The 16,054-nt window shown below is 51.3% G+C and overlaps 1 long non-coding RNA gene across 1 annotated transcript; it reads right to left on the bottom strand.

The window, feature by feature from the left end:
* Positions 1-10,880: 10,880 nt before the first annotated feature.
* LOC143834930 (uncharacterized) lies at positions 10,881-16,000 on the bottom strand. Its single transcript, XR_013229932.1, has 2 exons — positions 14,994-16,000; positions 10,881-14,863 (listed from the first exon to the last, which is right to left on the bottom strand). It is a non-coding gene; the product is annotated as an uncharacterized LOC143834930 (long non-coding RNA).
* Positions 16,001-16,054: the final 54 nt, after the last annotated feature.

The following is a 16,054-nucleotide window of genomic DNA, read 5'->3' as shown; positions in this document are numbered from 1 at the left end:
TTCAAGCCAACTTTTGCACTCTCCGCCTTCACCCGCATCAACAGGCTCTTTAGTTCCTTTTCACTTTCTGCCATTAGTGTGGTATCATCTGCATATCTGAGGTTGTTGATATTTCTCCCTGCAATCTTGATTCTAATTTGTGACTCATCTAACCCTGCCTTTCTCATGATGTGCTCCGCATAGAAATTAAACAGGCAAGGCAACAGTATACAGCCTTGCCGAACTCCTTTCTCAATTTTGAACAGATCAGTGATTCTATGCCCAGTTCTCGCTGTTGCTTCTTGACCTGTATATAGGTTTCTCAAGAGACAGGTAAGATGCACTGGTAATCCCATCTCTTTAAGAACTTGCCACAATTTGTTGTGCTCCACACAATAAAAGGCTTTAGCATAGTCAATAAAGCAGAAGTAGATGTTCTTCTGGAACTCCCTAGCTTTCTCCATGATCCAGCATATGTTGGCAATTTGATCTCTAGTTCCTCTGCCTCTTCGAAATCCTGCCTGTACTTCTGGAAGTTCTCGGTCCACATATTGCTGGAGCCTAGCTTGTAGGATTTTGAGCATAACTTTGCTAGCATGAGAAATGAGTGCAATGGTGCGGTAGTTTGAACATTCTTTGGCATTACCCTTCTTTGGGATTGGAATGTGAACTGACCTTTTCCAATCCTGTGGCCATTGTTGAGTTTTCCAAATTTGCTGGCATTTTGAGTGAAGCACTTTTACTGCATCATCTTTTAAGATTTTGAATAGTTCATTTGGAATGCTGTCACCACCAGCAGTTTTATTGTTTATTATCAGGCTTTCAGTTCACCAAAGTCAACATCATCTCCACAAACGGGCAGCAGCCTTCACAGCACCTCCTGCCTGCCCGCCTGGTCCTCTGCCTTCGAGATGCCGGGGGCTGAGTCTGGGACCTTCTGCAAGCCAAGCAGAGGCTCGACCATGGGGCCAGGGGCCTTCCCAGTTATCCTTGGTGGTGCTGAATCTGTAGAACACTCTCCAGGGAAGTTGCCCGACTCACAGTGGGTGAGCAGCAAAAGGTGTTTTTATTTTCCTCCTCAGGGACTTTTGGGATGCAGTTCCCTTCTTTGGTTCCTGTTGTTGGTCACCTCCTTGCCCCCAGGTTCTTGAGGCAGCATTTCTCTTTCTGCTTAAGGTCTTTGGGTTCCTCGAAGAACACATTGTTTGCTGAAGGACCACGGGCTGCCTTGGGAAGAGCAGAATATAAAAATCCTTTTGGACACAAAAGCTCCATTTTGCCCCATAGAAAAAACATCCAAGGGCAGAGGGCTGAGTTTTCTGGCAGCTACCCATGCTGGTTGGACTCCCCCACCCTCCATCAGCCCTGGGCTACCTGGAAACACTAGAGCAGGGGTAGTCAAACTGCGGCCCTCCAGATGTCCATGGACTACAATTCCCAGGAGCCCCCTGCCAGCGAATGCTGGCAGGGGCTCGTGGGAATTGTAGTCCATGGACATCTGGAGGGCCGCAGTTTGACTACCCCTGCACTAGAGGCTTCTTCCAAAGCTGGCTAAGAGAGTGCCTGAAAAGGGGAGTCATCCAGAAACAGGTCGGGAGGCTAAATCGAGGGCAAGGAAACCCAGCAAGATATCCGGCCAAAACGTTTCCGTGCCAGTTTGCATCACAAGCCCTTGACTCGGCTCCAGCTCGGTCAGTTGGGAAGGCTCCAGACCGGCCTGCTTGAAAACATTCAGCCTTCCGGAGCCTCCGCAAATTTACAAGCCAAGCGTTGTCGTAAAACACACCACGCAGCAGGACAGGATGAATCTGGACAATGCCTCCATTAAATTGTCTGTCCCTGTGATGAGATCACAGATGGGGGACTTCATTCCACCCCCGATTCCCGAACACAGTCCTCGGTACCAGCTCATGACACAAGGGAAGGACATGGACGGGCACAAACCCCTGCCCCCCGCCCCCGTGCTGGAAGCAGATTCCTCACCATATTTGATCCTGGAATCCAATTCTGCCCAGAAAGCTGGAAGGAAAAATGTTTGCATTGTAGCATTCCTGAATACGTCAAGGTCTTGGGGGGGGGGGGAGATTCAGGGCTTGGGCCTTGAGAAGAACTCGGAACTTCTGCAGTGGGCCAGAAAGTCTTGAAAAGGTCTTGTGTTGTCCTGAATAAACCTAATGACATTTAAGAACTGGCGGAGGCAGAGGGCAGAGATGTCGGCAGAACTGTCAAGGAGCACCGACAAGAAGCCAACCAGGTTTGGGGGCATGAAGGTTGAATCTAGAGGCACCTTTAAGACCCCAAAGTTTTATTCAAGGTTTTGTCCAATGAAGTGTGCAGGCTTCCTTCCTTCCTTCCTTCCTTCCTTCCTTCCTTCCTTCCTTCCTTCCTTCCTTCCTTCCTTCCTTCCTTCCTTCCTTCCTTCCTTCCTTCCTGAATTCATATTCTCCTTCCTTCCCCTTCCTTCCTTCCTTCCTTCCTGAATTCATATCCTCCTTCCTTCCCTTCCCACGGTGTCTGTTGTGGGGAGAGGAATGGGAAGGCGACTGTAAGCTGCTTTGAGCCTCCTTCGGGTAGGGAAAAGTGGCATATAAGAACCAACTCTTCTCCTTCCTCCCTCCCTCCCTCCCTCCCTCCCTCCCTCCCTCCCTTCCTTCCTTCCTTCCTTCCTTCCTTCCTTCCTTCCTTCCTTCCTTCCTTCCTTCCTTCCTACCTACTAGAAACAGTCTTCAGTATATTGGAATGATATACAATTGCTCTGCCAGGCCCGGGTTTCACAGACTCTCTCAGCAGGGCCTCTTCCTGTCACTCAGGGGTTTGGGTCTCACCCTATAACACATCTTCCCCTGGAAAAGTGGTCACAGCTATGTTCTGTGTTGCATTGGGGTCCTAGTGCATGGGGAGAGAGGGCCCAGCCTTTCCTACCGCAGAGTCAGCCTGACCTGGGAGCTTCTGCTTGTGCCACTGGGGAAGCCAACGTGCAACCAAGAGGGGTTCACCTGCCACCCTGGAGAGATGCTGTTGCTCCCCAGAGCCAGGAGTCTCTCTTGCAGCCACTGCTTAGAGGCCAACTGCCTGCTCCCATCTAGAAAACAATCTTGCTGGAGGTTCCCATGTCCCTTGGGCTCTTTGTGGACCAGGGGAAAGGTCTATTGGCCCAAGAAGATGGCACCAAACCAGTCCTCAATTTAAGAGGCCAGGGAGAGGGGGGAGAGCTTCTAAAGAAATCCACATGCCCCACCCGCCAGCTGACCCCTGCACCAGCAGCAACTAAAGTGGGCATCACAAAATACCACCAATGCAGCATCAGCAGAGTGGACCAATGGATCCCTCCCGAGACAAGCTCCCCTCATCCCAAGAAGCTTTTTGCTGCAAGGTGATCCGTGAATTCTCAGGCACAGGGCTTTCAACCCGGGGACTGCCCAACCCTGCACCAGCTCCTGTGGAGGGCTGAGTCCAAGCAGCCTGGATGGCGTCAGAGGACTCACCGATATTTCCAGCATACCCGGCGCCACTGTCCAAACGGAGCAGAAGCAGAGCATCAACACCCCCGCCCAATAAAACCCTTGAATCACAGCCATGCGTGTGCGCCTGGGAGGACGACAAGCACAGAGGGAATTGCACGCCAGCCACGGTTGTGGCAACAAGGCACTGTGGGACAGGGGCTGCCCACAGGGAGCGGTTCTCATGCAGAGTTCTCCCGCATTTCAGGTCAGCACAGCAAATCAACACATGGGACAGCAGAGCAGCTTCATGGAGATCTGTGAGGTCCCTGGTTCAAGTTTTCCCTCTGTCTCAGACTGGCTGCTCCCCCTCAGCCTCCTGCCCCCACAGCTCAAACACATTTTTTGGCCATCAAGTCCCATCTGACTTCTTTGCTACCCCTCGTAGGGTTTTCAAGACAAGAGATGTCCAGAGGTGGTTTGCCCCTGGACTGCCTCTGTTTCCCATCCAAGCGACAGAAAGGGCTACCCTGTTGGCTTCCAAGACCCGATGAGAATCAAGCTAGACTGGGTTATTCGGGTCAAGCCGACAGCCATACAGGGATAATACTGGTGAGCCCCCCCTCACTGGCAGTCTTCAAGCAAAGGTTGGATACACACTTTTCTTGGATGCTTTAGGATGCTTAGGGCTGATCCTGCGTTGAGCAGGGGGTTGGACTAGATGGCCTGTATGGCCCCTTCCAACTCTATGATTCTATGATTCTATGACATTTTAAGTGGCACTCATCTAACCAGACAGCTCTGTTGGGTCTCATCGGGATGGCCCAGGCTAACCTAATTGCACCCGATCGCAGAAGGATTGTCCTGGTTAGTGCTTGGAGGGGAGACCACCATGGAACCCCAGGGCCCCTAGGCAGAAACAGGCAAGGGCAACCACCCCGGCGAGCCCCATGCCACCAGATCTGGGATAGGAGACCACTGAGGCAGGCCAGGAATGATGTGCAGAGGCAAGCAATGGCAAGCCACTTCTGAATGTCTCTCGCCAGAGAAATCGTTATCTGGATGTCACAAATAGTTTCCGCCCACACCCTTAGCTCTCGCCCGCTTACCATCTCAGTAGACAGCTGATTGTCCCCTCCCAAACCCCAAGAAACCCAGAAGCAGGACAGGCAGGCAACAGAGCAGCATTGCTCTTTGCTCCCTAGCAACAGGCACTCAAAGATAGACTGCCTCTGCTATGGAAGTTCCATTAAGCTATTGAACCTAGCAGTCACTCATAGGTCTCTCTCACATGTTGGTGGCTTTGCTTTCTTTCACAGTTGTTTGGGCCACCAGCTACTGGTGGCAATGAGTTCCATGAATCCTGAGGCAGCACAGTGCAAAAAGGCAACAATTTTTATAAGGATTTTACAGATTTCCTTCATTGCTGGTTTTGAGATCTGACTTCGTAGTTTTGCTGACCATGGATTTTCAATAGTTGGCAAGAACAATGGATTTTCCCTTATTAACGATGTGTGTGGCAAGCAAGGCTACTGAACAAAGCAGACTGACATCCTTCAGTGCCCCTGAGCCAGTCAGCTCCGCTGCCTTGCCTACATCATAGGGCTGTTGTACAGAGCAAAGAACGGACTGATACCTTGAGGCACTATGCTACCTCAGGCTTGCCAATTTCTATATGTTGCATGTGTGCAAATACTATATTTACATGTTGGGTGTAACACAAGACCATCTAGCATGTAAGAGTGGCTGCTTGGGCAAATGTTGCATGACATTTTTATGCCCTCTTTCCAAAGACGGGCTTCTTCCCAGCCAAGAGCAGATGAATCAGAGACCCATGAGGCCAGCATGAGGGGAGAACAAGGTCATTTCCCAGCACACATACACACCGCTAAAGGGCAGAGGCAGCAGCCAAGTTGGAAAAGTTAATGCCAAAGGAGGTGTCAGCAGGAAGCCCTGCCGCAACCTCACCGTCTCCAAGAAGAAAGGCCGAACTTCTGGTGCTTTGGGAGGCAAGGGCCCAAAACTTGAGGCCCCAAAACTGGGTGCCCCCAGGGGGCTGGAGCCCCCAAACCCCACCTGCACAGCCCAGACAAGCCCACTTGGAAGGACCAGCACCAAGGAATATGAGGGTTGTGACGCAGGGGCAAGCAATTGGCAAACCACCTCCGAACATCCCTTGCTGGGCTGCCAGAAAATCCCAGGATCCCATACAATAAATAAAATAACTTGTACTGAAGGCACACGCACACACGCAGGTCACTTCGTATCAATCAGAACAGAGCCTGCCTGCCTGCCTGCCTGTAGGAAAAGAAAGGTCTCTCCAAAGAGAAAGCTAGCTTATAAGGGATAAGGTCTCAGGCCTAGCCTCCTTGACATACTAGCTTTCCATCTGTCTCTTCATCTAGTCCTGTACTTACTTCTCAGGCCAGCCTCGCCTATTGGGGGATATCCCCCGGAAGCAGGATAAGCACTGGATCTGAAAAGAACAGCAAAATCTGTTTATTATATAGAAACAGAACTGGAAGGGACCACCATGGGTCATCTAGTCCAACCCCCCTGCACAATGCAGGAAACTCACATCTCCCTGCTGGGGCATATTATTTGTTCTGTTTTTATCCCACTTTTCTCTCCAATGGGAACCCAAAATGGCTAACATCATTCTCCCCTGTGAGATAGATTAAGCTGAGACTGGCCCAAGATTGATTAATGGATTTTCATAGATTTTTATACCACCCTCTCATACGGCCCAGGGCGGTTTACATGGAACGTCATGAGATACATAGAACATCATATTAAGGAACAGTCACAACACAACATATCAGTAATAATTCTAACAATAAATATAATTAATTCATTGAACAATTCCAATAGAACAACCCCTGGGGAGGGTCAGAATCATTCAGATTATGGATGGCTTGAGAGCTCCCTGCCAAACCAACCAATCAGACCCCTCAAGCCCATTTGTAGTTCACAAAGTAGTAAATAGTAGGGTGTGGGCTGTGGGTCACTGGCTTTGACAGTTTTATTTCTGATATGTCTTTGTGAACTATAAATGGGTTTGAGGGGTTTGATTGTCTGGTTTGGCAGGGAGTTCTCATGTGGCTGTGTTTGGTTGCTGTGACACAGTTTACTAATGCAACAGGATTAACCTTTGCTTATATATTCCTACTGTTATGATGGTCAGTTCTTAGTTTGACGAAGAGTGCTTGCACTCGAAAGCTCATGCCTTGAATAAATCTTTGTTGGTCTTAGAGGTGCCACTGGACTCTGATTTTATTGTTCAAAGATGCAGTATACTTAGTTGGGAGCCAACAGGGAGTTACATATATGAGAAATTTGTAGTCACTATTTTTACATGGCCCACGTTATAATAAAAGGTAGCAAGAATGTACTAACAATTTCAATATCTTTTAGGAATATATTATAGATAACTGTTTAAAGTTCTAAGATGAATTACAATAAAATCAGAGTCCAGTAGCACCTTTAAAACCAACAAAGATTTATTCTAGGCGTGAGCTTTCGAGTGCAAGCTGAGCAAGTCTGAGGAAGAGTGCTTGCACTCGAAAGCTCACGCCCTGAATCAATCTTTGTTGGTCTTAAAGGTGCTCCTGGACTTTGATTTTATTGTGCTACTTCAGACCAACACGGCTACCCATTTTTATCTAAGATGAATTAGTTAGCCAAGAATGTGGCCCTTAGCAATGGGACAGTTGGTTCTAGTTAGGAGATGAGTTCTAAAACCTATAAAGACGGCAAAGGGAACCTATTGGACACTGCTTTGCAGAAGGGGCCCCTTGCGGCTTATCTTTGGGTACGATTCTTATGGACATACAGTTGCCTTAATTATCTGTGCAGCAGTAAAGGACAAAAAAGTTGTCTGTTGAGTTAGTCGGTGTTGAAGAGGCATAAAGTTCTGCTGCAATAGAACAGAAGCAAAGATCTTGCAACAGGATCAGCTGTGTACGAGACCCACAACAAACTTAAGATCTTGCTCCTTTTGCCAGGAATTAAAATTGTCAGATGTAGGAAAACTAACTAGATCAGCGGTTCTCAATCTGGGGGTCACGACCTCTGGGGGGGTCGATCAACCCTTTCAAGGGGGTTGCCGAGGCCACTGGCAGCCTCGGCGACCCAAAGGGGAAGGTTGAGAACCGCTGGCTTACCTGTTCTAGTGGCAGCGGCAGCGTCCTCGGCGACCCAAAGGGGGTTGTAGGGTTGCATGCGTGTTGGCGGGTCACCTCAGCCTTCCATGATTGCCGGCATGCCAGAGCGTGCAACCCTATGACCCCCTTGGTTGCCGTCACCACCACCGCGGCAAGGGTTTCGGCAACAGAAAGGTTGAGAACCACTGAGCTAGATCAGGGGTAGTCAAACTGCGGCCCTCCAGATGTCCACGGACTACAATTCCCACGAGCCCCTGCCAGCATTCGCTGGCAGGGGCTCGTGGGAATTGTAGTCCGTGGACATCTGGAGGGCCGCAGTTTGACTACCCCTGAGCTAGATGCTTGGGGCTTCTTACGTGCACATGGGAATCTGCCCTGACCAGAGGCATCAAGAACGAGAAACAGAAGACGGACAGTTGCCTTAACATGGGGACAGGGCTGGTGCAGGGCTGGTGTTGTTGAATTTCTTTCTTATGAGGAAGGCAGATGATCCTGGGAGTCTTCAGCTGGGGGATGGGGGGGGGGAGAGACAACTCAGGAGGGACATGGTAGAGGTCTTTCCCAACACTAGAACTGAAAAGCACCCAGCAAAGGTGTGGAGAAACAGGTTCGGGAGAGAGACAAAAGGAAATACTTTACTAATGAGCAATTCAGCTGTGGAACTCACCATCAGCGGATGTGGTGATGCCCCCGGGGAAGGGGGGGGGGTAGACAGACTCTAGGAGAAGTCCATGAGCCTGGAGGAAGCCTCCATATCTATGGATTTAATTCATTTATACCTAGTGGGGAACCAACATGGATTCTTCTTCTTCTCCACTGCATCCTCACAAACACCCTGTGAGGTGGGCTAGGCTAAGGGAGTGCCACTGGCCCAATATTTGTGCAGAGCAGGCACTGGGCCAGAGATCTGCTGCAAGAGACATTCTGGGTTCCTAACGGCAGAGCATGGATAGTCCAGGCTACAGTGAGCTCATCCCATTCTAGAAGCCAAGCAGGGTTGGGCCCTGATTAATACTAAGAAGTCCAAAGAAGTCCAGGGTTGCTACGCAGACACAAGCAGGGGGAAATGACCTCTGAATGTCTCTAGCCTTGAAATCCACAGGAGGGGTTACCCTAAGTCAGTTGTGACTTGATGGCAATTTTGTTTTATAAACTGTATGGGGGGGGAGGCTGAGAGGGAGCAGCCAGTCTGAGACAGAGGAAAAGCTTGGCCCAGGAGCTCTGTGGGTATTTTTCATGCCTCTCTGCTGCCCAGTGTGCCAGCTGCCACTTGGCCTAGGGTCATCTACCTTCCCTCCAAGGAGAAGCCAGCATAACCCAGTTTGGTCTGAGGCCAGCCTGGCTTGGAAGCCCTGGTGAGGGTAAGAGATCTCTTAGGAAGTCCAGGGCAAACCCTTTCTGGATCTTTTTTTCCTTGAAAACCTTATGGGGGTCACCCTAATTCAGTAAGGCCCACTGCCAGGAACAGAAGAAAGTGCTCCCAATTAGGCGGAGAGCACTTTCACTCATCACCATACAATAACGATAGAGGAATGGTTTCAGGATGAGAGCAGAACCTCCATGTTCGGGTACAGGCTACCTTACAGCGGTTGCCTTCCAGCTGAGCTTGTCAGACGATTTGTGTAATGACTGTCTACTGGAAACAGGATTCTGGAGTGGTACATCCCCCCTGACCGGATGGCCATTCCAAAGGCCGGGTGCTTTAAAAAAATAAACTCCAAAAATAGCCCACTTTCCCTAAAACTTACACAATTCCCCCCACCCCCACCCCAGGCAGCAGCAGAGAAAATATAAATTAAGGGTGGCCAAACTGGGGCTCTCCAGATGCCCGTGGACTACAAGCCCCTGCTGGGACTCATAAGAACTGTAGCCCATGGACATCTGGAGAGCCGGTTTAGCCACCCATCAGCCCAGGCTAGGCCCTGGCATGCAGCACCCCCTGGTGGAAGCCGTTAAGACATTCCAAAACTACAAGAAGATACTTGCGGCTTACAGGTAGGACATGGCAAGAGGCACTCTTTCTGTGCCAAACTGTGGAGTTCCCATCTTCTGCCGATGCCAGCCTCAACTACCGGGGACTAAAACTACCAGCCACAGCCCCTCAGCCTGGAAAATCCCCAACCACCAATTCTATGTGTGTTTTGCTTGCAGTAATAGAATCATAGAGCTGGAAAGACCCCCCAGGGTCATCTAGTCCAACCCACTGCAGGATACAGGAAACTTGCAACTACCTGCCACCCACAGTGATCCCAATTCTAAGGCCCCCCCTTTCCCCCTGAAAACCCCCAGAATCCCTGGCCTGGAAGAAATTTGCCTTCTGACCTCAAAGTGGCGACTGGCATTCCCCAGGGCATGAGAGAGAGGGCCACAAGAGCCCTTCCAAAGGAGAAGAACCCACCACCTCCCGAAGAAGCCTGTTCCACTGCTGTCAGGAACATCTTCCAAATGTTTAGCAGAAAATTCTTTTGAATTAATTTCAACCCACTGGTTCTGGTCTGACCCTCTGGGGCAACAGAAAACAACTCTGCTCCATCTTCTATATGGCAGCCCTTCAAGCACTTGAAGATTGTTCTCATGTCACCTTAGTCGTCTTCTCTCCAAGCGAAACAGACCTTTCCTCATATGACATGGTCTCCAAACCTTTCGTCATCTTCGCTGCCATCCCCTGGACACGCTCGTTTCTCCACATCCTTCTTCAGTGATGGTGCCCCAACCTGAACCCATTTCAAATACTCAGCGTGGCAGCAGATTTGCCTCTGCCTCCCCCCCGCCCCCACGGGCTTTGCCGGAGACTGCAGGGGTGGGTGCTCCTTGAAAGCATAGTGAGCTCTGGCTTAGGGCCAGACAGTGTGTCTTGCCAGGGGCATGCCCACTGCCCAGGCTGTTTCCGGAGGGACATCAGTCCCAGAGCTGCGGGTACTTCAGGAGGTGCTTCAGGAGTGGGACTTGGCTCAGAACGCACTGGGCCCCCAAGGCGAAGCTCTGGCACAGCCCGTCCCAGCCTTCCAGGCTGCAGGAGTGGGGAAAGGCTGCCTGAGAGCACCACTGCAGCCCAGGATAGGACCTGAGTTTCCTTGCACACGGCCCCTCATTCTCCCCTGGGCCTCTCAGCTGGACCCATCTCAGATGGGCATCGGAAGTCATGTGAAATTAACGCATGCCCCTAAGTCTGACAACAGTCCCAATGGGGGGCCTTCAGGAAGACTCACGCACAGAGGGAGATCAATGCTTCACTCACTCTCAATTTTTTCTCTCACTCCTGCAGCAAGGGCTTTTATGAAGAAATAAACCATTGAAGAAAAAGAGCAAGGCATTTATTTAATCGTTTACTGCATTTATATCCCACTTTTCTCCCCAGAGGAGACCCAAAGTGGCTTACAATATAACCCCCCCACACACACACACACATTTTGTCCTCACAACAACCCTGTGAGGTAGGTCCTGCTGAAAGTGTGCAACTGGCCCAAGTCTAGCCAGCTGGCTTCTATGGCAGAGAGGGAATGTCAACCTGGGTCTACCAAGTCCTATCCTGACACACTTACTGTGACACCTCCTGGGTCTCTGGGGCAGCATTGTACAGAAAACACATGGAAGCCACAGAACGCAAAGTCCTGGACAAAACTGGAAAGAGAAGATCCGTTTTGACCTACATAGAGGTGACATCATCCCCTGGCCTCTCAATTGGGGTCCAGCAGCCTTCCTTTCCCAGAGGCTGCATAAACCTACTTCTGCGGTTCAGAAATCCAAATAGTGGCCCCACTCAGCAGGACAGAAATCTAACACCAGCTTGAATGTCAAGGTCTGGTGCCTCATGGTCCTGTCAACCATGGAGCACAGCTGCAGAAATATACCTAGAAGCCAGCTGATGGTGAGATTCTTGGGGGGGGGGGGGCTCCTCAGAATGGCCACAAGAGGTTCCCAGCCACAGGCCTGCTTGTTCCAGCCAGGGGCTCCAAGCCCCCACCCCCAGCAGGGCGGTCTCAGAGAAGCCACAGCACGTCCTGCTCTTTTTTGTAAATTCACTTGGGCTAAAAGGAGAAAGAAAATAGGAGCAAAGTCAGAAGACCCCCCTACACACCAAAAACAGTAGGGCTAGGGCCCCTTAAAGGTTCAATGGCGGGGGGGGGGGCTATTCTCCTTGGTCTCTTTCCACAGCCTCCTCAAGTGGCTGACTTACCTGTTTGGCATCACCGTCACAAAACAGGTGATATCGGGAAGGTGCACTGGGTAAAACCCTCCATGCCAGGGGTGGCTGGACTGTGGCTCTCTAGATGTCCATGGGAATTATAGTCCGTGGACACCTGGAGTTTGCCCCCTGCCCCCCATGTGAAGCTGCCAGGCATCACGATCGCCCTTTGGGCATGGGTGGGAGAGGAAAGACGAAAACTGGGACACCAATCCAGGGAGCCATTTGGATCAACTGCTTTGCTGTCTCAATGAGCAATTACAAATTAGTGACACGAGAGGTGGGGAGATGACCAAAAAGCAATTTATAACAGAATAAAATGAGTTTAATGCAACTTAAAAAAAATTATACAAGTGCTTCCTACTTCAGACACCAGCTGCTTGAGAAACAGCTGTCCCCTAAATTAAAGTGTTTGAAAGATCCAGAAGATGACAGAATAAATTATATGTTCTGCCTAGCAATAATAAGGAAAAGGAATTGCGCAAGGGTTTAACAGAAGTTCCCAAGGGGATGCAAAAACTGCTCAAGCAAAGCAAAACAAATTTAAAAAAAAAGATTTCTGACACACGTTTGGAGGAAGAAGGGCTTTGACGGTTCCTTCATTCAGCAAGCTCTGCCAACTCCCAGAGAGGCCTTCAGAAATAATCTCAGCTGGGGATCTGCTAACTAGTTCAAGGGGCAAACAGAAGGAAACTGGCAAGGGGGGGGGGAGGCACCCCAAGGGACGGAGAGAGAAATGCCGAAGGACAATTGACCCAACCCAGCCAGGGAGTTTGGCAGAAAGGGGGACGCCTAGGCAGACCTCCCCCAAAAGAAACAGCATTAGGTTGGCCAACATCCAATAGCAGACCAGGGGCAGGTGACCACTTGAACAGGTCCACGTGGAAGTCATTTGCTCAGTGCAGGGCTTCTCAACCCCGGGGCTTCTGGATGGCCCTTGACGGCTTTTCCAAATGGGTGGGGGTGAATTGACGTTTTATATATTTGTAATTTATTGGGTGATATGACCATATATGGCCATGTCAATCCACTCACCCCACCCAAAATGGCCAATGATGGGAGGGTGGGAAGGGGAGGGGCCCTTGGTGGGCGTGTCCACAGCTCTGCTTCCCAACCCTATTCTGCCTGATTGTGCCACTTCTGCTGTTTCTTAACGCCTGAAGAGGGCTGCAGGGATTGAGAAAGGCTGGTTTACAGATCTGTACCTGTTTTTCTCAACAATAGGTGGGGGGTGCCAGTGGCATGCAACCGTACTTTCCCCCGAACCCCGCTTCATCTTCACACCAGCAACCCTGTGAGGTAGTCTAGGCCGGAAGAGGCGAGTGGCCCAAGAACACTCGGTGAGGCTGCATTGCAGAGCAGCTGGGGATGGGAACCTGGGTCCCTCACTGCTAAACTGCACCAGTTCTCAACTAGGGTTGCGAGCTCCGCCCGTGGCTCGGCCACTATGGCAATCACTGAAGTGGCCAAAACATGCCGGAGCGCACCGCCCTATTCTCAACCCGAGGGAAAGCGCAGAGCCCCAGGGGCCTGGCTGCGTTCTGCCGCCCAGAATGTGCAGCGTTGCCGTCTGTCCCAAAAAGCAGCTCCAGTACCTGCAGCACGGAAGTGGGCGTGGGTGAAAGGGCGGGGCCAGCTCTCTGAAAGCAGCAGCCTGTCTTGATATACAGGAGGGTCGCAGCGTTGGTCTGAAGCCACGGAGCAAAGGGTGAGACCAGGGGCACCTTCAAGACCAACACCTCTTCACATCAAGCTTTGTTGGTCTTAAAGGCGCCACTGGCCTCCATTTAACAGTTACAGCATTTCTAAGGCATAGCTCAACCGTTTTTATCCTGTTTTGCAAGAGAGGGAGAGATGCCAGCCTCCAGGTGGGATCTGCTGGAATTACAGCTCATCTCCAGACAACAGGAATCAGTTGCTTTCGAGGGTGGACTCCGTGGCCTCGTATTCCACTGGCGTCCCTGTCCTGCACAGGCTCCAACACCGAACCTCCAGGAATTTCCCAACCTGGAGTGGGCTACCTGGGGTAGGGTGCACGGTGCTTCCTCCATACCACGGGGCAAGGCCTGTGGGTGGTGTGGAGCAGTGGTCCCCAACCTTTTAATCAACGGGGACCAGTCAACGCTTCACAATTTTACTGAAGCCCGGGGGGGGAGGTAGTCTTTTGCCGAGGGACATTGCCACTGCCTGAGCCCCTGCTCCACTCACTTTCCCGCTGGCACCCCTGACTTCCCCCGCCTGTTGGGGGGCACTGCCAGCAGCAGCTGCGAGGTGCCACGCCGAGGAGGAGCCCCAGCCATGGCGGCCGCTGGAGAGCACGAAAGGCGAGCGGGCAGCAGACTGGCAGGGCAGCCCCTGAAGCAGCAGCTGGGGAGGAGGATGAGGAGGAGCCGCGGCCCGGTATCAACTGATCCACGGATTGATACTGGTCTCTGGCTCGGGGGTTGGGGACCGCTGGTGTGGAGGACAGGCTTCTCTCTGGCTGCTCTCCCTCTTGGAGGAAAGCAAGGCCCTGAGGCCGGCTTGGGGGCACGAGCCCTTTGCCCTGGGCACGTTGCAGAGCCAGCCTTCCAAAGAACCCAACGCTGGCATGCAAAGAATGACCAAATCCTCCAGAGATGCCTCTTTCAAGTAGCCAGCGCAGGTCCTTGAGCTGTGTCACAAGATACCTAATGGTTCAAAAACGCAAATTGTGTATTGCTGCCAAAATGGAGAAAGAGAGAGAAAGCAAGTGCAGATGTCACCAACATAGGGACAAAAAAAAGACAATTTAAATATAATAATAAATTACAAAAATGAAACAAGCAGGTGGCAGCCCTCCCTCAAGAACTGCTTGGAATCCGAAGCCCCACAAAGAGCTGGGGGGGTGAGGTGGGAGCTAGAGGTCAATTATCCAAATGCAGGCCAGGGGCCCAGAGACCCACCCCAGCAACCAGACTGCCAAAAAAAAAAAAAAAAGAGTAGCAGTTTAGGGTTGCCAACCTCCAGGGGGCAGCTGGAGATCTCCTGCTATTACAACTGGTCTCCAGGGAGAAAAGAGACCCTGGAGAAAATGGCCACTTTGGAAGCTAGACTCTATGGCAGGAGTAGTCCAACTGTGGCCCTCCAGATGTCCATGGAATACAATTCCCACGAGCCCCTGGCAGGGGCTCGTGGGAATTGTAGTCCATGGACATCTGGAGGGCCGCAGTTGGACTACCCCTGCTCTATGGCATCATATTCCACTGAAGTCCTTGTCCTCCTCAGGCTTCACCCCCCAAGTCTCCAGTTGCCTCCCATCCTAGAGCTGGCATCCCTAAAGAAGGTAAACACCAAGCAGCTTGACAAGCGCTACCAACAAGAGCAGATAATCATAAAGAGAAAAAGATTAGAATAGGAACAAGCATTTCTTTTAAAGAAAGCGCCTAGAGGTTTTATACCACAGGTCTCTTTTCTCTTCCAGCAAAGACCTTTTATTGGCAGACCCCCCGTTCTAAACGGGCACGCTGGAGTCATGTGACTCTGCCGCCTGCATCTTGCTGCGGCTCAGGCCAGTCCTCATACTGGAAGCAGCTTCCAGTCTGCCACCCAGAGGGAGGCCTGCCCAGCCCGTGGAGACGAACCTCCCGCTCTCCGTGGAACCCCACCACCACCAACCACCACCATGGCTCCAAAGTGCAGTGAACTTGCCATGGAGCTGGCAAGTGGCCCCCTTCCGTGGGATGGGCACTGGGGTCCCCTGCGGAGTGGCTGCCCCCAAGGGGCTCATCACTGTGTCTTTAGCTTCTAGCAGAGCAAAAAAGCCCACACAAGTATGAATAACACATGACTTTCTAAGGTCCACAGAGGCGTTAGGCACTAGGAGGGCGGCAGGGAGAGGCTAAAGTAGACCACCCCTAGGGTGTGAACACAAATCTCCAAAAGAGGCCCGGAGTAGTGCATTCCTGCACATGGAGGTACATGGTCACAGAGTACCCGAAAGGCAGTGTTCAAAAGGTTTCTTTTTTTAAAAAAAAGAACAAGTCCCCACTCCGATGCACGACATGATGCGAAGTGGAGCAGGGGGAAGGAGGGGCTCCCTCCTTCTCTTTCTTCCATCACCAAACGTTCATCAAGAACAGGAGAGCTCTCCAAAGAGTTACCAGCAGGCTGGCCGAGTCATCCCGGGGCTTTCAATCTGGGCTCAAGAAACAGCACCTTCTGCCTCCACAGACAGAGACATCAGCCTCTGCTGCTTGGGAGCTCACAGTTACGAGGAGCTGGTGTGCACAAAATTAAAGGGAGCCACGATAAGTGAGCCACCGGGC

This window comes from Paroedura picta, chromosome 4, assembly GCF_049243985.1.
Source record: "Paroedura picta isolate Pp20150507F chromosome 4, Ppicta_v3.0, whole genome shotgun sequence".
In the NCBI taxonomy this organism is placed as follows: domain Eukaryota; kingdom Metazoa; phylum Chordata; class Lepidosauria; order Squamata; family Gekkonidae; genus Paroedura; species Paroedura picta.
Note: the sequence above shows the minus strand (reverse complement) of the source record. Positions and strands in the feature narration are given on the sequence as shown.